Source organism: Lissotriton vulgaris, chromosome 7 (assembly GCF_964263255.1).
Source record: "Lissotriton vulgaris chromosome 7, aLisVul1.2, whole genome shotgun sequence".
NCBI classification, from domain to species: domain Eukaryota; kingdom Metazoa; phylum Chordata; class Amphibia; order Caudata; family Salamandridae; genus Lissotriton; species Lissotriton vulgaris.
Window position 1 is genome coordinate 1,361,316,448 of NC_141695.1, and position 23,221 is coordinate 1,361,339,668.

Genomic DNA, 23,221 nt, shown 5'->3' on the forward strand with positions numbered 1-23,221 from the left:
AATATGTCTCTTTTAAAAGAATTTAGAATGAATTTACCTAGTGGACTTTACCAAAATTCCCAAATGGTAAATTGGAATGAGCTCAAATATTCTTGCCTCTCCTGGAGCCCATGCCTCCTAAATATGGCCTGCATAACCCAAAGCTCTAAGCCTGCCCTCAAGGAAAAATACAAATGTATTACAGTGCAATGGTTAATGGATGAACTGAAAAATGCAGTTCAAGGGCACACTTCCGATAAGTAACATAACATCTATGTAGTTTCCTGAGGTATACAGGTATGACTTCATCCCAGGAAACAACAAAAGCAGAGATATTGTTCCTTTCAGACCAAAATCCTCTCCATGGCTTTAAAACCTGTTTCACACTGTTCGATCAATTTTCTTCAACTGGTTTACATTAAGAACCTACTACAGTGCTTTTATCAAACTGTACTCAACAGCAGATCTTCTGAAAACTGGTACAACCCATTGATCCCCCCCCTCTCCCCTAAAGCTACAAAAAAGGCAGCAACCACTCAATCTTCCTAGGGGATGGAGTAAGGATTAGTTACTTACCTGTAATCCTAGTTCTCTTCCAGGGGTATCCTCATCAAAGTCATAAGCATTAGAATATTCCCGCCCATGCGTGGAACCCCGGAAACACTATATTATATGTGCCCCACATATATATATACATATATATATATATATATATAAATAATATATATATAAAAACAAGCAATAGCAGCCAAATCACATTAGAGCTGAAATATGCTGTGAAGAATTTCCACCATACATATATAATAAGCATTAGAAACATGAGAAACAACACCAAAGATTGTTTAGAAAATGTTTTAATGCTCAGAAAGCAGTAGAAATTCTCATAACTCACTGGAAGCATAGGAAGCTCCCAGGCTGCATTGCAAACACACAGTCTAAAAAGACTGAAAAGCTAACCTGTAGCTGAATAGCAATAAACTGACACCGTGCCTTTAAGGCACTCATGACCCCCTGTATCCCATCATGCCCCAGGGGTGACAGTTAGGTCAGTTGTTCTTTTCAGAGACTGAAAACAAACCCAATAACAAAATAGGTTAACAATATCTCCTTATTAAAGAGTATCCTTTGCCCGGGGAGGCGGGAGGGTTGCTTATGACTTTGATGAGGATACCCCTGGAAGAGAACTAGGATTACAGGTAAGTAACTAATCCTTCTCTTCCAGGGGATCCTCATCAATAGTCATAAGCATTAGAATAGAGTAGCAAGCCTCTCCTCATCCCTGCGGGCAAAGGAATGATAAGACAGTAATCTCATCAATAAGTCTGAGTAGACTATAGACTACCCAAACAGATTCCTCAAGGAGGCTTGCCCTACTTGAGTATCGGCCCTGGAATCAGATTCGAGGCAGTAATGCCTCGTAAAGGTATGCACTGATTTCCAGGTTGCAGCCTTGCATATTTCCGACATTGGAATGTCATGCAAGAAAGCCACTGTAGCGGCCTTCCCTCTAGTGGAATGCGCTTTTGGAGACATCAACAAAGGTTTGCCCGCTAGTTGATAGGCCAATTTAATGCAAGAGACAATCCATCTGGAAATGGACCTCTTGGCTGCTGGAAAACCTGTTCTCATTGAGCCATAGTTCACTAACAGTTGGTCCGTTTTCCTAATCCCTTTAGTCTTTTCCAAATAAAACTTGAGCACTCTTTTAAGATCTAAGGAGTGAAGTGACCGCTCGGCTGGGGTCGTAGGATTTGGAAAAAAGGAAGGGAGGGAAATAGACTGATTTATATGAAAATCAGAGATGACCTTAGGCAAGAAAGATGGGTGAGCCCTTAGGACTACTCTGTTGTGGTGGAATATAGTATATGGTTCCTTCGCACAGAGAGCTTGTATCTCACTTACTCTGCGCGCAGAGGTAATCGCCACCAAAAAAGCTGCCTTCCAAGAGAGATGTTGTAAGGAAGCCTTGTGGATGGGCTCGAAAGGTGGAGACATTAACCTTGATAGAACTAGGTTCAATTCCCACGGAGGAGAAGGATTTCGCACAGGGGGATACACTTTCTTCAATCCCTGGAGGAAATCATTGACCACTGGAACCTGAAAGAAAGACACCTGATCAGGTGATTTTCTGTATGCCACAATAGCTGACAAATGCACTCTAATTGAAGTGTACTTTAAACCAGCAGTTGCGAGGGAAAGGAGGTATGGTAAGATGACGTCCTCCTGCCCCTTAGTCGGATCCAAATGATGATCTCTACACCACAAGTAAAACCTTTTCCACTTGAATGCATAGGATGCCCTCGTGGACGGTCTCTTAGCCTCCTTTAAAATGTTCATGCATTCGGGAGGCAAGTTCAAATGTCCATATTGCAGGACCTCAGGAGCCATGCTGTTAGGTTCAATGATGGGAGGTTGGGATGCATTATCCTCCCGTTCATTTTGCTCAACAGGTCCGGCCTGCAAGGGAGCCGTTTGTGTGGACATACAGACAGATGCAGAAGGTCCGGATACCACCACTGCAGAGGCCAATCCGGAGCAATCAGGATCATTTCCATGTTCGTCCTGAGGAGCTTGGAAACTACTCTCGGAATCAGCGCTAGGGGAGGAAACGCGTATGCGAACATCCCTGCCCAATCCAACAGTAGAGGGTTCCCCTGCGTCCCTGGCCTGTGGAGCCTGGACGCGAAGGCGTGGCATTTGGTGTTTTCGTCGTCTGCAAACAAGTCTATGGATGGACGCCCCCAGCAACGAAAAAGCTCTTCTATTACTTCGTCGCTTAGCACCCAGTCTGGCTGTTCTTCGAAGTGCCTGCCGAGTGCATCTGCCTTGACGTTCAACTCGCCTGGAAGGTGCACCGCCACTACTGTGAGACCTCGAGCGAGAAGCCAATGCCATATTGCCTGAGCCTCTCGAGATAGTGGGCGAGATCTTGTGCCTCCTTGTTTGTTCAGATAGAACATGGTTGTTGTATTGTCCGTCTGAACCAGGACTGAGTTGGATTTGATCACTGGTAGGAAAGCTTTGAGAGCCAGGAATACCGCTCTGAGTTCCAGCATGTTGATGTGGTATGTCTGCTCCTGCGCAGACCACTGGCCTTGAATCTGAAGCGGACCCATGTGTGCTCCCCAGCCTTGCAGGGAGGCATCTGTTACTATAGACTGGGAAGGAATGGGTTGGTGAAACGGCACCCCCACCATCACATTTTTTCTCAGAGTCCACCATCTGATGGTCTCTTTTGTCGCCTGGGAAAGATTGATTCGATCCTCCCAGCGTCCTGTCGCTTGGTCCCACTGATCCTCCAGAGCCTGTTGTAGAGGACGCATTCTCAGCCTGGCGTTTGGGATGAGAAAAATGCAGGACGCCATGGAACCCAGTAGAGATGCTACTTGTCGGGCTGTTGGAAGCCGAGACTCTAGCAGGATCCCACATTTCTGTTTCATGGAAAAAGGTCTCTCCTCCGAAGGAAACGCTTTTCCCAAGCTTGTGTCCAGAACGGAGCCTAGGTAGTGGATGGACTGTGTAGGCCGCCGGACTGACTTCTCCAGGTTCACATGGAGGCTGAGTCTGTGTAGCTGGTGCAGGCACAGTTGCAGATCGTGCGTTACTTGTACCGGAGATGGACCTTTTAGGAGCCAGTCGTCCAGGTATGGGTAAATGAAGAGACCCTTCTTGTGAAGAAAAGCCGCCACCACTGCCATGTTATGTTATGTTATGTTATGTTATTTTATTTTGTAAAGCGCACGGATGCCGCAGCCAAGAGGCGTCCCGGCGCTTATGCCATGCATTTGGTGAAGACTTGTGGTGCGGACTTGAGACCGAAGGGTAACACCTTGTACTGGTAGTGTTTGTTCCCTACAACAAACCTTAGGTACTTGCGATGTTGTTGCGCAATCGGGATGTGAAAGTACGCATCTTGCAGATCCACCGAACACATCCAATCTCCGGTTTGAAGATGTGGACATATCTGGTGAAGCGCTAACATGAGGAACTTTTCCTTGACGATGACTTTGTTTAGGAGTCGTAGGTCGAGTATTGGTCTGAACTTGTCCTCCTGATCTTTTTTGGGGACAAGGAAATATCTGGAGTAAACTCCTTTTCCTCTTAGAGCGAGAGGAACCTCTTCTATCGCTCTTTTTTGCAGCAGGATTTTCACCTCTCGTCGGAGCAAGCTTAGCTGGTGAGGGCAAGAGCTCTTTGGAGGGATGCTCTTTGGAAGAGCACGGAAACGTATCCTGTATCCATTGCGCAGTATATTCAGCACCCACTGATCTTTTGTGATGCTGACCCACTCTGCCAGGTGTTGTGAAGCACTTCTTCCCACTGGAGTGGGCAACGGCATCAGAGGTAGCCTCTGTTCAGGCCTTTCCTCCTCTTGTGGTGTTGGAGGACTGTTGGTGACCTCCTCTACCTCTGCTGGGCTTGCCACGAAACTGGGGTTTCCCTTGAGTTTTGTTTTGGGACCACTGAGGGGTTTGAACCCTCTGTTGAGCCCCTCTCCCCCTGCTGGTCTTGAAGCGGCGCTTGAATTCCTTTTTCTTCTCCAAGCCCACCGCCTTCACCGTATCCAGCTCAGTCTTCATTCGGGTCATCTCTTCGTCCGCATGTTCGCCGAAGAGAGCGGAACCCGAAAAGGGAAGATTCAGAATCCGATGCTGAGCATCCGGTTTCAGACCTGTAAGGCGCAACCAGGCCGATCTTCTGGCACAAACTCCATGGGAATAGGAATGAGCCGAAAGCACTGCCCCATCCGCGGCCGTGCTTATCATCTGATTCGCCACCAGACACCCCTCTGTAACAGTTTCTTCAAAGTCCTGCTGGTCCTCTTTTGGTAGCTTGGCTTTGAATCTTTCCATCGAGTCCCATAAGGCTCTGTCATATCGACCCAGAAGCGCAGCTGCACTAGAGACCTTAAGAGTGGAAGCAGCAGAGTTGCAAACCTTTCGACCCCAGGAGTCTTGAGTTTTGCTGTCCTTATCTGGCGGGACTGAAGAGGAACCAGCAACCGCATGTGTCTTCCTCGCCGCTGCCACAATCACAGAGTCTGCTGGAGGGTCAGATTTTACAAACACCGGGTCAGAAGCCGCCGGTTTGTACTTCTTCTGAATGCGTGCCGGTACTGCTCTGATTGCTGCTGGGGTTAGGAAAACCTCCCTGACAGGGTCCATAATCCCCGGAACTAAAGGCAGCAGAGGTCTGGAGATGGCCTTCTTGTGTAAAGTTTCAAAAATGACTGTCGTTGTTACTTGAGGGACAGACATCTCGATGTTCAGTTTAAGCGCTCCTCTCTGCAGCACATCCAGATACGTGCCAATATCATCCACTGGGGAGGACCTGGACGTTGGACTGTCCGTCAAAGTCGGGGAGTAGTCCCTCTTGGACGATCTGGTAGAAGAGGTTGAAGAAGTAGACGGAGTACGTCTACGTCTACGGTGAGCACTGAGTCTCCGCTCCCGTGACCTCCTTGAACGCTCCTCCCGTCTAGGGGAGCGAGATCTGATCCGATCTTGTGTCCGAGGTTCCTTTCTAGGAGATCGGGATGTTCTGGGAGATCTGGCCGGTGATCTCACGGGCGATTTGCCCCTAGGAGAGCGCAACCTTATCCGACCTTCCATTCGAGGTTCCCCTCTAGGAGATCGGGATCTTCTTGGTGCTTTGGTGGGTAGTCTCACAGGGGATGTGCGCCTGGGAGGGCTACGTTTGTCCATCTCCTCCACCAGATCTTGGAGAGGAGACCTGTGGTCTGGGCTGGCATATTCCTGCATACGCTTGGTAGCACCAGCATGTCGCCAATAGTCCAAAGATCTGTACCATCTAGGTGACAGCCTGATTCGCCCTGTCGATGGATCTGGTTGACGCTCAGGAGTTCCGTGTATAGGGCTTCTGGACCTTGAATGTTCAGTTGAGGAGCCAGAGGACCGACAAGATGAATGGTGAGAAGCAGATTCCGTCACCATGATTGCATCTGAATGTCTCGACGTCGAGCGTTCTTTTCTCGCCGTCGAACGCCTTCGGGGAGTCGGAGGATCAAACAATCTCGACCCCGAATGTCCATGAGAGGATCTGTAGTTTCTCGACGTCGAGCGGCGATGAGTAGCCGTCGACGGAGCCCTCTGCTTCGACGTCGAACGGCGATGACCGGCCGTCGACGGAGTTCTCTGCCTCGACGTCGAACGACGATGTCCTGTCGTCGACGGAAGCTTCTCTCTCGACGTCGAACGACGCTGTCCTGTCGTCGACGGAGCTTTCTGCCTCGGCGTCGAACGGCGCTGGTCGGCCGTCGACGGAGATCTCTGCCTCGACGTCGAATGCCTGTGCGACGACGGCGGAGGGGTATTGGGCACCCTCGACGCCGAGCGCTGATGCTGCACTGACTGAGACTGCGTCCTCGACGCCGATCGACGAGCTACTGTTGACGGCACAGGGGTCTGGGTCCTCGACGCCGATCGCCGCTTCTTGGACGACGGCGGAGGGGTCACACTTCTCGACGCCGGTCGTCGCCTGGTTGACGACGGCGAAGTGACCTCCCTCGACGCCGTTCGTCGCCTGGTTGACGACGGCGGAGGGGTAATGTATCTCGACGCCGACCGTCGCCCGGTTGACGGCGGCGGAGTAGCCTTCCTCGACGCCGATCGTCGCCCGGTTGACGACGGCGGAGGGGATTTCGACGACGGAGCTGGATCTTTCGACGTCGTCGACGTACCTGGTCTTCTCCTCGACGGCGAGCCCGCCGTCGACGGTAGTTTTGAAGAGGAAAACTCCACCTGTGGTTCTTTCTTCAGCGCCGAGCCCGACGCTGAAGTTGAAGGGTATGAAGACTTCTTTCTTGAAGATGTATGAGTCTTCCTGGAGCCCTTCTTCACTGGAGATCTTCCTCTTGAAGCCCTGTGAGCCAGGCCATAAATTCGAATCCTTTCCCTGTCTTTGAGAGTTCTTCCTGACAGGTTCTCACAATGTGGACAGGTGCCTGGATTCATGATCTTCAGGCAGACAAAGGATACAGACGTCGTGGTTGTCTGATTTTGCCTTCTTGTTGCCACAAGAAGGACATTTATCAAAGAGTGAAGGCATTCTCAGAGGAAAATGTTCACTAAACTGCTGAAAACAAGCAGTATCTTACTTGACTAGATGTTAAACATCGAAGTAAGAGTAAAAGTTGTCAAAAAAGAAGTATTTTTCTGTCAAAAACAAGAAAAATAGTGGAGCTGTGTAACCAGGGTCCTTCACTGAAGGAGCCGGAAAGAACAACTGACCTAACTGTCACCCCTGGGGCATGATGGGATACAGGGGGTCATGAGTGCCTTAAAGGCACGGTGTCAGTTTATTGCTATTCAGCTACAGGTTAGCTTTTCAGTCTTTTTAGACTGTGTGTTTGCAATGCAGCCTGGGAGCTTCCTATGCTTCCAGTGAGTTATGAGAATTTCTACTGCTTTCTGAGCATTAAAACAATTTCTAAACAATCTTTGGTGTTGTTTCTCATGTTTCTAATGCTTATTATATATGTATGGTGGAAATTCTTCACAGCATATTTCAGCTCTAATGTGATTTGGCTGCTATTGCTTGTTTTTATATATATATTATTTATATATATATATAAGTATAAATATATATGGGGCACATATAATATAGTGTTTCCGGGGTCCCGCGCATGGGCGGGAATATTCTAATGCTTATGACTATTGATGAGGATCCCCTGGAAGAGAACTGGAGGTGTTCATGGATTAAAAGGTGATAGATGAAGATCTTTTTACATTAATCCCTGTGGCGACTGGTGTCTACTAGTCATCCCTGTAATGGTTCGACCAGTCAACCATTATTGGGTTCCTTGCTTGGCCCTAAGCACACACTGTGTAATATTTGTGCATTTAAGAGGAATGGACCTTGTGCCCATTTAGGAACCTGTCTGCATATTAAACAAGCCGGTGCACCCCAGCAAGCCACCTCACAAGGGTTGATGTGATAGTCTGCCTTCCACTTTGTTCAGCACACACAACTGCAACTGTAGTAGAGAGAACAAGCATGAAGCAAGCGGTCCAGTAGGGATGTACAGCTGGAGATCACCAAAACAATTCACGTAAAAAATAAAAAGGTAAATTTAAAAAAAAATGAAGGAGGAGGGATGAGCAATGGTAAAGAGACTTAGGAGAGGCATGCGCAGCCAGAAGTGCTAAAAATTAATGAACATTTTTTTCCGGATGTCAGCAGAAGGACACAAGTCATTAATCAAGACTTGGTAAACAAATGCTCCAGAAGAGGTACAAAAAGAATAGGAAGGAAAGCCTTTAAATAAGAAGCAGGGAAATAAGATAGACAAGGAATTCACCCAATGAAGGACAATGGGCTGATCCATGCCTACTATATGTATCCCTTTTAATGTATTGAAAACAATAGTTCTCCAATAACAAAGACCTAAAGCTGTGAATAGACACGATCTAAAAAGGCTATACAGGTGAGCAATATTCTAATTGCAGCAATCATCAAAATGGGAACGCGAAAAGAAATGCACTGCAGGCATCCCTGTGACACATATACCAGATGTTTCAATAACACCTCTATTTCATGTTAGAGGTGTTATGGCAGGACAGCCAACACACCCAGAATCTTTTCCAACGTAGTGTGTACAAGGAATTAGTTGCAGGTGTGCTGTAATTTGCAAACAATATTTTTGTAAGGTTAAAGCAGACCATTTTGGAGGCTGGAAAGCATGATGCTGTCACATGAAGAATCTGGAAAAATACTCAGATACAACAAATGCAGAAGTGATAATCCTGCTTTGTTTTGGATCTTTCACTGAAACGTGGGGCATGTCACTGGTGTAGGAATTGTTATCTGCACACTGTTACCAATCACTCCCATGCAGAACACTCACTAATGATCAGGTAGTCAAAAAGTTGTTTCACTTTCGGAGGTGCACGTCTAAAAAAACTTTAAGGCGCCAGCTGTTCAGGTACGATTAAACCTAATGGAAGAAATGACAGCCTATGGGGTGCAATTTAGCTTTCTTTCTATAATGTCTCACTTGCTGCTCTGCTAATGTTGTGGCACCAAAAAACAAGACTAGCAAATTAGTCAGTGGAGACCAGGCTGCTGAGTTTCCAGGCAATAATTCCAAATAATTGCATCAACCAGCCTTTGGGCTCCAAGTCAACCAGTTGTGGGCTTGTTTCATTTTTAACTTCTTCAAAAGCCTGGGGTCTGCACAATGCCCTTCTTGGGGAACAGGAGGTATAGGGAATATATACTCCCAGCTACCTTTCACTAGGCCCCATCATGATTACAAAGCGGACAAGAAACATAAGAAATTCGATGGCAAGGACACTGGTATGATCTGCTGGAATCTGATCAAAAACTAGAGGAATGTGGGATGGAGGAATCTAGAAAGGGAGGGCGTAACAGGACTGAACATTCTGAAGGACCCATTGGTCCAAATAATCACACACCAGCTGTGAAGATAAAATTGAATCCTGCTCTTTAACGACTTACATGGCAGCAGAGCAGAAGGTGAAAGTAAAGTGGTTTGGCAGTGGAAGGAGTTGAAGAGGACGACAAATTCTGTATTTGATGGTGGCCTTATCTCCTACCACATCTGCCACTGGAACCACAAAATAACTGTGCTGATAGTTCAACAGGTTGTAAGGCGCACCTCAGACCAATAACCAAGGCTCTTCAAATATTGGCAATGTACAAGTTACTTACTCTCAGTAACGTTCCTACTGATGGATACTCCATCAAATCCCAAATTTCTCATCTTGACTATTCGCCCATGCACCAGCATGGATCCAGAGAATCTTACCCCCAATGATCACTTGTGCCGCTAGATGGTGCTCTGGTGTTTCGCTGTGACTCCATGCTACCCCAGAAGTGACAGAGCAGAGCTCAGTACAGATGGACATAATGAAGTATGTCCGACATACGGCTGACTTATTCACCACCTTGGTCGGTATACAGAATACATTGAACTTGCGCCACTCAATCTAAACACACAGAGGTGTAGGTTGCAGATGTTGGGGTGCGTGGATCTGCCCTGTTGGTGAGAGGTGGTCCTCCCGAAGGTGACCCAAATCGTTGTCAAACAACTGCTCATGCACTCTGCACCCAGTCTAGGTCAATCAAGATGACCTGGGCTTGGTCAGCCATTAGTTTCCTGAGACCTCGAGGCAGGAGAGTTAGCTGTGGAAACTGGGACATCTTAAGTATTTTCGGGGCCCGGGGCTGAACATAATTTGGGCCCCCTACTCAGAACAAATCTGAATTATACGTTTTTAGCTCATTCACAACCTCTGCAACTATGGTGAGATAATTGACAATCCTCTCCCTTGGCCAATCAACATCTCTCCCTTGGCAAATCAACATTTGGGTACAATCCTGCAACAAACAGCTTCTCTCTGGCTGGCCAACACCATAAGAAAACAAATTGGTTATTTGAAATCTTAATACAGTCTAGGACTGCCACACAAGCCTAATGAGGGGACCTTTTGAAAGGTGGGGGCTCTGGGATAGAGACCACTTTGCATATGCCTTAAAACGCTTCTGGGAGGAAATGCTTACAAGAGCTGTGTAACTCATATCAAACAGAATGCATCTGATGGTAGCCTTTGAGGGAGCTCCAAGACACTAAACTTCAAACTATGTGCACTCTTGATGGTGGCGAACAGATCTGGCCAGGTTGATTCACACTGGTTGAAGACGCCCTGCACTACTGTAAGAAAGTGCCCTTTTGTGCATGGTCCACCCTCCCTTGCTGACTTTTGATGCAACCTGACGATGTACCCTGGGTCCCTGCCAATCAGGTTCCCAGGGCCTGTGTTCTTTCCCAAGACTGTACCTTTGTATCCACAATTGGCACTTCCATGGCCACGAGTAAGTTGCTTTTAAAAGGCACCATGGGTACCAAGGGCCCTGTGATCAGGGAAGGTCTCAAAGGGTTGCAGCACCTTTTAAGCCACCCTTAGAGGCCCTGCAACTTAACACAAACACACTGCAGGTTGCATGTTCTGGTGCAGAGAAAAGTGAAGAGTCGACATGGCACACATCCCTCTGTGCAATGCCTGCAATCCACTGCCTAAGGCCTAGGTATCACCCCTCTAGCAGGATGCCCTAAGGTGAAGGTACAGAGGCATAAGCCCTGTACCACTACAGTGTCTAAGTCCATTCTTAGACATTGTAAGTGTGATAAAGCTATAAAGAGTTTATGGTGATTGAGTTGGTCAATACGAACTCCACAGCTACAGAATGGCTTTACTAAAAACTGGGAAGTGCATAGATCGCCGCCTAGTGTTGGGTCCGGATGATCGCACATTGTTGTCCTGGAAGAGTCTTCGAAGTATTACGAGATAGGTGGCTCCTCCCCTGGACTACAGTGCGCATGGGCACCAACTCCATCCTCAGATTGTTTTTAGCCATTGTGGCCAAGATGGAGTGAAACTAAGTGAATGATGACCATGCTAGAAGTATATGTGAATTCTGCAGCTGCTACAGGCGCCGGGGAGGAGGGCGGGCGATATGAATGTCAGCAGCCCTACATGCCAAGAACAGATGCATACTGGTAAGTAGCATATTCAGTTCGAGGCATGTGGGCTGCTGAATTCATATCTGTGCATAGAATACATAGCAGTCCCTCCATTAACGGCGGCCGCCCGTGCCAGCTGCAGCAGTTTGGAAAAGTGTTTTTAGAACAACCTGCCCTACAGCTGCCTGCTGTTTAGAGTGCACATCAACACAATAATGTTTTGTAAATGTGTGTGTGGTAGACCATGTGGCTGCTCTACATATGTCTTCCAAAGGAATATTTCCAAGGAAAGCCATGGAGGCCCCCAACTTTCTGGTGGAGTGGGCCCGTGGTGGAATGGTGAGAGTACGCTTGGCTTTCAGATAGCAGATCTGAATACATTTAACGATCCACCGGGCTATACTAGCTTTGGAAATGGGGTTACCTTTGTGTTGTGGCGCAAAGGCAACAAAGAGTTGTTTAGTTTTCCTAAAATCCTTGGTCCTATCAATGTAATACATTAGGGACCTTTTGACGTCAAGCGTGTGGAGCATTCTCTCAACCAATGACTCAGGATTTGGAAGAACACAAGTAGTTCAATAGTCTGGTTAATATGGAATTGAGACACTACCTTAGGAAGGAATTTAGGGTTAGTGCGAAGCACCACCCTGTTAGAATGAATTTGAATAAATGGCTCTTGGATAGTTAGTGCCTGGAGTTCACTAACTCATCGCAGCGACGTAATCGCTATAAGGAAAGCCACTTTCCATGTCAAGAATTGAATCTCGCAGGAATGCAGTGGTTCAAAAGGGGGGACCCATCAGCCGGGTGAGGACCACATTGAGGTTCCACTCAGGAGCTGGTGGAGTCCGTGGAGGAATGAGTCGTTTGAGTCCTTCCAGAAAGGCTTTAATGGCAGGCACCCTGAAAAGTGAGAGGTGCTGCCTGTTTTGGAGATAAGCAGCCATTGCGGATAAATGTATGCGAATGGAAGCATAGGCTAGATTACATTTGTACAGATGTAAAAGATAAGAAACAAGTTACTTACCTGTAACTTTAGTTCTCCAGTATTGGTAACTTTCATAGATTCCCATTGCTTGTATCATTCCCCGTCGTCGGAATGGGAGCCTCGGTAATAATATATATATATATATACCTAGGTAAATACACCCTAATAGGTGTAAAAAAGGTAAAAAATTAGGCCTAGGCCTCATTATCTTTTGCAGCCTATTGCTGTCATTATGTAAAAAGACCCAAAGTCCCCTTAGCAACCAATCAGATCAGCCTCACCCTGTAGAACCTTCCTGAGAAAGCTCAGAGCCTCAGATTTTCGTAGCCGTTGCTTTGCCACATAATCACCTAGCCCTAAAGTGAGCTTTCCCAGGGGAGGCGGGTGGGCGCATGGGAATCTATGAAAGTTACCAATACTGGAGAACTAAAGTTACAGGTAAGTAACTTGTTTCTTACTCCAGTATTGGAACTTTCATAGATTCCCATTGCTTGTATCAGAGTAGATAGCAGTTAGCATACCTCAAACATTTCGTGCACAGTATAGAATCATTATCAGCCAATGACCTCACAGATTATAACAACTATAAAGCAGTAACAAAGTATAATAAACGAAATGTTTGAAAAAACAGGAGGAGGGAAGAGAGGAAAGCTCACCTCTTATTGGAAGAGATTTCTCAGGACTGCCTGTCCTACAGCCGAATCCTCCTTTGCAGCCGCCTCCAGGCAGTAATGTCTCGTGAAGGAGTGCGTACTGCTCCAGGTGGCTGCTCTGCAAATGTCCTTTATGGATACTCCAGCAAACAGTGCCGCTGATGCTGAGACCGACCTTGTGGAATGTGCCTTCACCTGTCCTTGTAAAGGTTTGCCTGCCGCCTGGTGGCAGAACCGGATCGCACTAGTTATCCATCTAGATATCCCTTGTTTTGACAAAGGAAATCCTTTCCTTGGGGCTCCGAAAGCCACAAACAGTTGGGGTGTTTTTCGAAATCCAGCTGTGCGTTGTAGATAAAATTTCAAACATCTCTGAACGTCCAGAGAATGAAGTGTCCTCTCAGCCTGGGTTGAAGGCCGAGGAAAAAAAGATTTCAAAACCACTGGCTCGTTAAGATGAAAGTCTGTCGGTACCTTCGGAATGAACTTGGGGTTCATCCGCAGGATAACTGTATCATTCTTGAACTGTAAGAAGGGTTCTTTGATGGTTAAAGCCTGAAGCTCTCCTACTCTCCTTGCAGAGGTGAGTGCCAAAAGAAGCGCCACTTTCCATGATAGGAACTTCAGGTCCGCTTTATGCACTGGCTCAAATGGCGGTCTCATTAGCTGAGCCAGGACCACATTCAAGTGCCACACCGGAGGTGGGGGCCTAACTGGCGGGAAAACTCTAAACAGTCCTTTCAGGAATTGTTTGATTACTCTCGCTGATAATAGAGAGGGACCCGATCTCGTTCTCCTATACCTGGAAATAGCTGCCAAGTGGACCTTGATAGAAGCATGAGCCAGACCTGCTTGTGCCAATGAAAGAATATATGGTAAGAGTTGATGCGGAGCTGACGAGAAAGGATGTACTTTTTCCCTCTGACACCACAAATGGAACCTCTTCCATTTCGCTCTATATGTCTTATTAGTGCTAGGGGCTCGTGCCTGTGCCAAGATGGTCCTGCATTCTTCCGGGATGTTTAAATCCTTAAACTCTCTGTATTCAGGAGCCAAGCCGCCAACTGAAGCGAGCTCGGGTTCGGGTGAAGAACTTGGCCGTTGTACATAGACAGAAGTGTCAGTTTGGGTTGCAGATGAATGGGTGGCGTCTCTGATAGGAGAAGCAACTCCGTGTACCAAAACTGGCGAGCCCAGGCAGGCGCTATTAGTATCATCCTGCACCTGTCCATCTTGAGTTTCTTGAGGACTCGAGGAATTAGGGGAAATGGCGGAAAAGCGTAAACAAACGCGCCTGACCAGGACATCGAAAGGGCATTCCCCAGTGACCCTCGATGGTGTTCCCTGCTTGCGTAACACCGGCATTTCTTGTTCCCCGGTGTTGCAAACAGGTCGATCGCTGGGGTCCCCCAACGGGAGAAGATGTCCTTGATCACTGCGTCCTCCAATTCCCACTCGTGCGAGACTGCTCTCAGGCGGCTTAGCGTATCCGCCTTCGTGTTGCATACTCCTGGAAGGTGTTCTGCTACGAGTGTGATGTTCTGCGCTATCGCCCATTCCCACAGTATTTGGGCCTCCTGTGAAAGCAGTGGCGATCTTGTGCCTCCCTGCTTGTTGACGTAATGCATTGCGGTGGTGTTGTCCGTCCGCACCAGGATTGCTGAATCTGTAATCCTTGGGAGGAAAGCCAACATTGCCAGTCGAATAGCTCTTAACTCCAGAACGTTGATATGTAGATGACGTTCTTCCTGAGTCCAGTGACCACTGACCTGGAGGTCTTGCATGACCGCTCCCCAACCTTGAAGAGAAGCGTCCGTGGTAATGACCTGAGGAGCCCTTGCAGCCTTGAAACTGAGTCCCACAGTGAGGTGAGATCTTTTCATCCACCATGAAACCGACCGTTTCATCCGCTGGGTTATCGCCACCCTGTCGTCGAACGAACCTTCCACTTGTCTCCACTGAAGGTCCAGCTCCTCCTGCAGGGGGCGCATTCGCAGTCTGCAATGCGGAATCAATTGAATACAGGATGAAATCGACCCTAGAAGAGATTTGTACATCCTGACTGTCATCCAACTTCTCTTTTGGCAACGGGTGGCTGACGATATGAGTTTCATCTGTCTCTCTTCCGATGGGAAGGCTTTGCACTCCTGAGTATTGAGTATCGCTCCCAAGAACTTCACCGTACTTGCAGGCTGAAGAACTGACTTTTCCTTGTTGAGTTGTAAACCCAGATGAATAAAGAGGTTCAAGCACCTGTCCACTGCCTTCGATGCCTCTTGCAAGCTTGGGGCCTTCAGCAGCCAGTCGTCTAAGTACGGGAATACTTCCAGCGACTGTCTTCTCAGAAATGCCGCTACCGGTGCCAGCACCTTTGTGAATATCCGAGGAGCGGACTTTAATCCAAATGGGAGCACCATGAACTGGAAGTGACTCTTGCCTACTGTAAAGCGAAGGAAACGTCTGTGAGCTGGATGGATCGGGATATGAAAATAGGCATCTTCCAGGTCTAATGTTGCCATGTAGTCGCCTGGGTTCAAGAGGCGCAATATGTCCTGGAGTGAAATCATCCGAAACGATAGTTTCGTGAGATAGGTGTTGAGCTCCCTCAAGTCCAGGATAGGACGCCACTTTTGTTTTGTCTTTCGGATCAGAAAAAATCTGGAATAGAAACCTTCTCCCCTTTGTGATAGGGGAACACGCTGGATCGCCCCTTTTTGAAGCATTTGTTGAGCTTCCTCTTGAAGAAGGTTCAGATGGCTGGAAGTAGCGGCGTGGGGAGCTCTTGTAGGTGGAAAGTCCTGGAATTCTAGAGTATGCCCATTTCGGATGATATTTAATACCCACTGATCCGATGTAATCTCTTCCCAGCTGCTCAGATGTTGTGATATCCTGCCGCCCACTGGAGATCCCAGAAGCGGAGGAACAGTTGGCAGAGTCGGGAGGCCGCTATTGACGCTTGCCAGCGTCCTTTCCCTGACGCCCCTGTCGTCCACGAGCGTTCTGGCGAGAGAAAGACTGGGATTGCGACTGCCTCTGATAGTATTGATTGCCGTACTGGGGCCTGTAAGACTGCGACTGCTGTGAATATCGCTGTTGCTGATAACCTCCTCTAGGTGAAGAGAAACCTCTTCCTCGTGCTCCACGGAACGGTGTCTTTCTATATTGCAGGTTCCCCAGAGCCCTTGCTGTCTCTGTGTCCTTCTTTATACCCTGTAGGGTATCGTCGACATGTTTCCCAAACAACATGTCCCCGTCGAAGGGCAAATCCAAAATCCTATTCTGGACCTCTGGCCGGAAGTATGTAGCTCTCAGCCATCCTTGTCGCCGAAGAACCGCTGCACTGCCTAGGGCACGGAAAGAGATGGTGGCGATGTCCATCGCGCAGTCAATCATTTCCGAAGAGGAACGTTGTCCCTCTTCCAGAAGTTTCTGTGCTTCCGCTTTCTGGTCATCCGCTAGCAGATTCACATAGTGTGCCACATCACTCCACATCTGGCGGTCGTACCTTGCTAGGATCGCCAAGGCATTCGCCGCTCTGACCAGCAAGCTAGCCATCGACGAAAAACGCTTCCCAGCGTTGTCCAACCTTCTACCCTCCTTATCCGGCGGAGTCGTGAGGGTGGCCGAAGGATTCCGCGATTTCTTCTGTGCCGCCTGCGATATGACCGAGTCAGGTCTAGGTTGTCCAATCAAACAGGCGGGACTGTCATCTGGAGCTTTATATTTTTTCTCCAAGCGCGGAAGAGTTGGAATGACCGTCGCTGGGGTCTGCATCACTTTCTTCCCTTCCTCCCATATGTGCTCCACAATGGGAATCGAGCGCACGGCCTTACGGTATGCCTCTTTGAAATCGTATAAAAAACAATCTGTAGATGTTGTCGGCATCGCTAACTTAAAGCGCGCTGTGGCTCTTTCCATCAGGCTGAAGAAACCTCCTACATCAGCCGGAGGCGAATCGACCGGGTCTGGCACTGGTGAAGCCGGATCCGGAGCAATATATTGGTTCCATTCACTCTCTTGATCTTGGTTTTGCCCCGTTTCCTCTTCATCCGAGGTATCCACTTGGACTTGCGGAGGATATGCTCTCTCATGTTCTTCCTGTGCAGGCCGCACTGACTGCGCTGCCACCACCTGCGGTTGAACCTGTGCTTGACCTTCCACAGGTTGCGACCCCTTCTTGCTCCTATACTCCTCCAGCATAGCCCTCAAGTCTGTCAAAAGACTTATAGGCATCGATACCATGCCCTGCTGTGGTTGGGTATCTTGGTATGCAACCTGTCTCTCTGGCCGCTGTTCCTTTTGATAATAATATTCCTCATCCAAATCCGAATCATGGTATTTCAGATTCAATTGTGATGGACTGTAAGCGTCCCCATACATCTCATTTTCCTCTTCTGAGTAGTCATCTTCATCCAACAAAAGGGGTGGAGGTAATGATGGTACCTTCCTTGGAGAAGTCATATCTGGGGTTATCCTCCTCCTTCTGTTGTTCCCTGGCGCTCCTGTCGTCAACGGCGTTGAAAACAAATCCACCGTTTCTATATTCTGAATCGTCGTCGACGGCATCGTCGACGAGAGTCCCTTCACCGTCGACGGCATCGTCGACGGAACCATCATCGTCGTCGGGTTCACCGTCGACGGGATCGTCGACGGAACTGTCATCGTCGACGGGTCCATCGTCGACGGGCTCGTCGACGGAGCTGTCGTCGTCGACGGGCTCACCGGCCTCGTCGACGGGATCGTCGTCATCGAGATTGCCACCGTCGACGGAATAGTCATCGTCGACGGGATGGTCTTCGTCGACGTGGTGGTCACCGTCGACGTGGTCATCGTCGACGACGCCGTCGTCGATCCAGTCTTCGTCGACGGAATCGACATCGAGGTCCTCGTCGACGCTCTCGTCGTCGTCCTCGTCGTCGCTGGATGGCTCGTCGACGACTGAGGAGACAAAATCACCTCAGATGATTTAGAGTCCTTCTTGACCCCTGTAGAAGCCTCTACAGTCGGTTTTTTGACGGACTTGGCTACTTTAACCTGGTGGGAAGGCCCAGCCGAGCTCTCATCCAGTTTAGCCTTTTGCACCTGCAGTGCCTGCCTTTCCCTCTCCTTTACACTCACGTGAGGAGATTCGATAGGCCCTGGCTTGCCAGACCTATCAGAGGTCACACGCACAGCCTTTAAGGGGGGTTCAGTTGAAGTGTCCACAGACGATCCGCCCCTCTTCAATGAAGTCTTTGAAGATGTTGATCTGGCATCTTCCTCATCACCAGACACTACTTCCTCCCTCCTTTCCAACTTCCTGAGCCACAGAAGCAGCCGTCCTTCACGATCACGGAGGGTTTTAACAGACATTCTCCTGCATATACTACACTTATCGACCTTATGGTCTGGGTATAGACAGTAAATACAGTCTTGATGTTGATCCTCTGTATAAAGTCGCTTTTTGCCACAAGTGGCACAAGACCTGAAAAGGCTCTTCTTTTCCTTATCAGCCATGACAAAGCTGAAAGAAATCCTTAAAGAAAACTGTTTAAACAGTACCTCAAGTTGAAGTTAGAGCAGAGCTCTAAGGAGACTCCCTGTCACCAACGAAGCGGTAGAAAATCTGAGGCTCTGAGCTTTCTCAGGAAGGTTCTACAGGGTGAGGCTGATCTGATTGGTTGCTAAGGGGACTTTGGGTCTTTTTACATAATGACAGCAATAGGCTGCAAAAGATAATGAGGCCTAGGCCTAATTTTTTACCTTTTTTACACCTATTAGGGTGTATTTACCTAGGTATATATATATATATATTATTACCGAGGCTCCCATTCCGACGACGGGGAATGATACAAGCAATGGGAATCTATGAAAGTTCCAATACTGGAGTAACAAATGATGTTCTGAATAGATGCATCTAGCGGGTTAATGTTGTGGCCTGCACAATAAATGACAAACCGCTTCCACTTTGCCGCATAGCATGCTCTAGTTGTGGGCTTCCTTGCCTCCCGGATGATGTCCATACAGTCAGGAGGTAAGTTGAGGTAGCCAAACTCTAAGACCTCAGGAGCCAGATCGCCAGGTTGAGCTGTTGCGGATCTGGATGCTGAATGTCGCCATGGCTCTGCGTCAAAAGCCTGGGTGTGAGGCGCAGCCTTTGATGCGGTACCACGGACAGTTCCAGAAACATGGTGTACCATGGTTGGCGAGCCCACGTTGGAGCAACCAGGATGAGAGTCAGAGAGTTCTGCTTCAGCTTGCGTGCCACCAGCGGTATCAGAGGTGCTGGGGGAAAAGCGTACGCAAATTTGCCTGACCAGTTCATCCATATCGCATTGCCTTGCGACTGTGGGTATGGAAACCTGGCGGCGAAGCTTTGGCATTTTGCGTTCTCCTTTGTGGCGAACAGGTCTATCTCTGGATGACCCCACCTTTGGAAGTACGGGTGGAGTACTGATGGATGTATCTCCCACTCGTGCATTTGGTGGCTGTACCTGCTGAGCAGGTCCGCCATCTGATTGTCCTTGCCTGGGAGGTGTTCTGCCATGAGGAAGATGTTTCTCTGAATGGCCCACTTCCACATGCTCTGAGCCAAATGAGACAGCTGTGGAGAGTGTGTTCCTCCCTGCTTCTGAATGTAGTACATGGCCGTCATGTTGTCCGTCCGGATCAACATGACCTTGTTGCACAGATGTACTTTGAAGGCCTTTAGTGCCATGAAGATTGCCATCAGTTCCAGAACATTGATGTGCATCTTTCGTTGCTGTTGCGTCCATAGTCCCTGCACAGTGTAATGGAGTACATGAGCTCCCCATCCCTGGAGAGAAGCGTCCGTCGTCAGGATGATCTGTGGCACAGGCTCCTGGAAAGGTCGTCCCTTGCAAAGGTTTTGGTTTTGTGGATTCCACCAATGAAGAAAGTTGTATGCCCGACCGCTCACCAACACTAGGTCTTTCAACTGTCCGTGAGCCTGAGTCCACTGACGTGCTAAGCACTCCTGAAGCGGACGCATATGTAGTCTCACGTGCGGGACTATGGAGATGCAGGAGGCCATCATGCCTATCAACTGCATGAACACTCGCGCTGGAAGCGAGTGTTGGGGTCTGAATCGTTGTATCAGCGATTGAATGCTGTTGACCCTCACTGAATTTGGCTGTGCTGTGGCTGCCAGAGTGTTTATTGTCGCACCCAGATACTGCCGTATGTGGGCGGGTTGCAGGTGGGACTTTGGGTAATTCAGTGAGAATCCCAGATCGTGAAGAAGGTGAATGGTGTAGGACATGTGGGCGGCACACTGCTGGGCTGACTTTGCCTGGATGAGCCAGTCATCCAGATAAGGGTAGACATGAATGTTTTGTCTCCTTAGGTGCGCTGCCACTGTTGCCAGGCACTTTGTAAACACCCTGGGTGCCGTGGTGACCCCGAAAGGCAAAACCTTGAACTGGTAATGTTGGTTTTGGATGGTGAACCGGAGGTATTTTCTATGTGACGGGTGCAGCGGAATGTGAAAATACGCATCCTTTAGGTCTAAAGTTGCGAGGAAATCCCCCTGACTGAGCAACGGGAGTACTTGCTGCAGGGTCAGCATATGAAAGTGTTCCGATAGAATGTACTGATTGAGGGGTCTGAGGTCCAGAATGGGTCTGAGGGACCCGTCCTTCTTTGGTATCAAGAAGTACAGTGAGTAAACTCCTGTGCCTCTTTCTTCCATAGGCACGAGCTCGATTGCCCCTTTTTGCAGCATGATGATGACCTCCTGCTGCAATAAGTGCAAGTGCTCGTTGGACATAGGACGGTGTGTTGGGGGCAAGTTGGGTGGAGTGGATGTTAACTCCAGACAATAACCGTACTGTATGAGCTGTGTGACCCACCTGTCTGTGGTGATGGTTTTCCAGACCGGCAGGAACTGCTGAAGTCCCCCCCCCCGACTAGTGTTGCGTGGTGGGGGGGCAGTGACAAGGCGTCACTGTTTGTTGGTGGCAGAGGATCTGGAGTTGTTGTTGTTTCCACGACCCCTGCCCTTGGCGCTGTTACCACGATATCCACCTCGACTTTGTTTGGTGTATGTGGACTGCGTGTTGCCTTTGTAGTACTGCGTGGTTTGGGAGAGCTGGCCTCTGGAAACGCCTCTAGTGCTTGAGCGAGGAAAAGACCCACCCCTGAATTGCTGGGACTGTAAGGCCCCCATGGACTTAGCAGTTTTGGTGTCCTTCTTAATCTTTTCTAAGGTGGTGTCCACCTCTGGGCTAAACAGATGATCTGGATTTACTGTTTGATTAAGAATGGTGGTCTGTATCTCTGGCTTAAACCCGAGATTCTGAGCCAGGCATGTCGTCTCAACATGACACTAGTGTTGACAGCCCTGGCCGCGGTGTCAGCCGCGTCTAGTGCACATTTAATTGAAGCATTGGATATTAGCTTCCCCTCTTGGATGAGCATCTCAGCTGCCTCCTTGTATTCGTCTGGCAGGTGCTGCAACAGGGTCTCCAGTGTATCATAGTGTGCCCTGTCATACCTCGCTAGAAGCGCTTGTGTATTGGAAATGCGCCAGATATTGGCCTCTTGGGCTGCCACCCTTTTCCCTGATGCCTCAAACACCTTAGATTGTTTGTCTGGGGAAGGAGCATCACCCGTTGTTTGAGAATTAGCCCTTTTCCGGGCATTTGAAACAACCAGAGAGTCCAAAGGCAACTGTCCCTTGATGTAAGTAGGATCAGTAGGCGCTGGTTTATTTTTCTTCTCAATCCTAGGGTATATCACCCTGGCTCTGGTAGGCTCCTTAAAGATCTCCCCAGCATGTTTTAGGACACCCTTTAACATAGGCAGAGTTTTGACAGTTCTCTCTGAGACTGAAAAGGTATCAAAAAGAAAATCCACGTCAATGGGGTCAGCATGGAGCTGGACGTCATGGTTTTTAGCCGCCCGTTCAATGAGGGCATTGAACGCTGCTGAATCCTCTGTAGGTGATGTCTTCACACAATAAAGCTGAGTGTCTGGGGCAGAATGAGGATCACCTGGGTCAGCACCAGCAGCCCAGGGTTCATTAGTATCATCAGGGTCTGTGTAGACAGGATAGCTGTACTCATCCTCATCATCGCCTTCCCCAGCGTCCACGTCAGAGTAAGTGGGCGAGACATTATGGGCATGTGGAGAAAGTGGTTCCACAAGGACAAGAGTTGAAGTAGAGTCCTTCTTTTTCTTTAAAGGAATTTTGTAGGACTCCATCGGCTGTTCCGGGGCAATTTTCCGCCTCGTGGAGGGAAAGTCTGCCCGTTTCGGCGTCAATAAAGTGTTCTTGTTCTTCTAATGAAGATTGCCGATGTTTCAAGGCGGGAACCACCGTCGTCGACTTCGGCACTGAGGACACCTTCTCGGGCACGCTGGCGACCGTTCTAGGGGTGAAAGCCTTCGGCGGCAAAGTGAAGTGAATGGGCGTCGAAGCTTTGTGAGGTTTCTCGACCGGCTTCGAAGGTGGAGGATCTCTCGGGCCGACAGCCGAGGCCTTCTCCTTGATGCGCTGTAGGGAGTCCGCCACTTGTTTGGAGAAAGCGGCGGACGGATGCGTCAATCCAACGGGATCCTTAGAGCCACCACCAGGCGTGGACTCGCGGGCTGCGCCGCTTCTGGCCTGGTCTTGTTGACGCGGAGTCTCGAGAACCTTCGGATCATCGAGTCCTTTGTTGGTGTCGACCGTCTTCGACGCCGATTTACTCGGCTCGACCACCTTGACCTTTGTCTTCGGCGTGGCAGACTTCGTCTCGACGCCCTTGACTTGTGCCTTCGGATCGACACCACCCTTCTGCTTCTTCGGCGCCGAGGGCTCCAAGGCCTTGGATCCGACCAAAGTAATGCGCACTTTCGGTTTCGAGGGGGGCACCAGTGCTGTTGCTTGCGTCGAGACCGTTGGTTTCACTTTCGGTTTTGCAGGGTGCGGCTCAATAGTAATGTCCGTAGCCGAGCCCGAAGGCGGCCCGTAGAACCCATTGTAAGATCTTGGGTAAGGCCTAGTGGCGATCCCTCGACCTGAGCCTTATGAAGCGGTACGGGCCCGATAGTTTGAGGTAGTTCATCGCTCAAGCTATCTTCCATGGCCCCAAAGGCCCCGTCATCGTCTCC

At 48.9% G+C, this 23,221-nt stretch overlaps 1 protein-coding gene across 1 annotated transcript in view; it reads right to left on the minus strand.

Moving 5' to 3' along the window:
* SETD1A (SET domain containing 1A, histone lysine methyltransferase) overlaps positions 1-23,221 on the minus strand; it is a 960,878-nt gene that overhangs the window by 441,752 nt on the left and 495,905 nt on the right. The gene's annotated exons all lie outside the window — the stretch shown is intronic.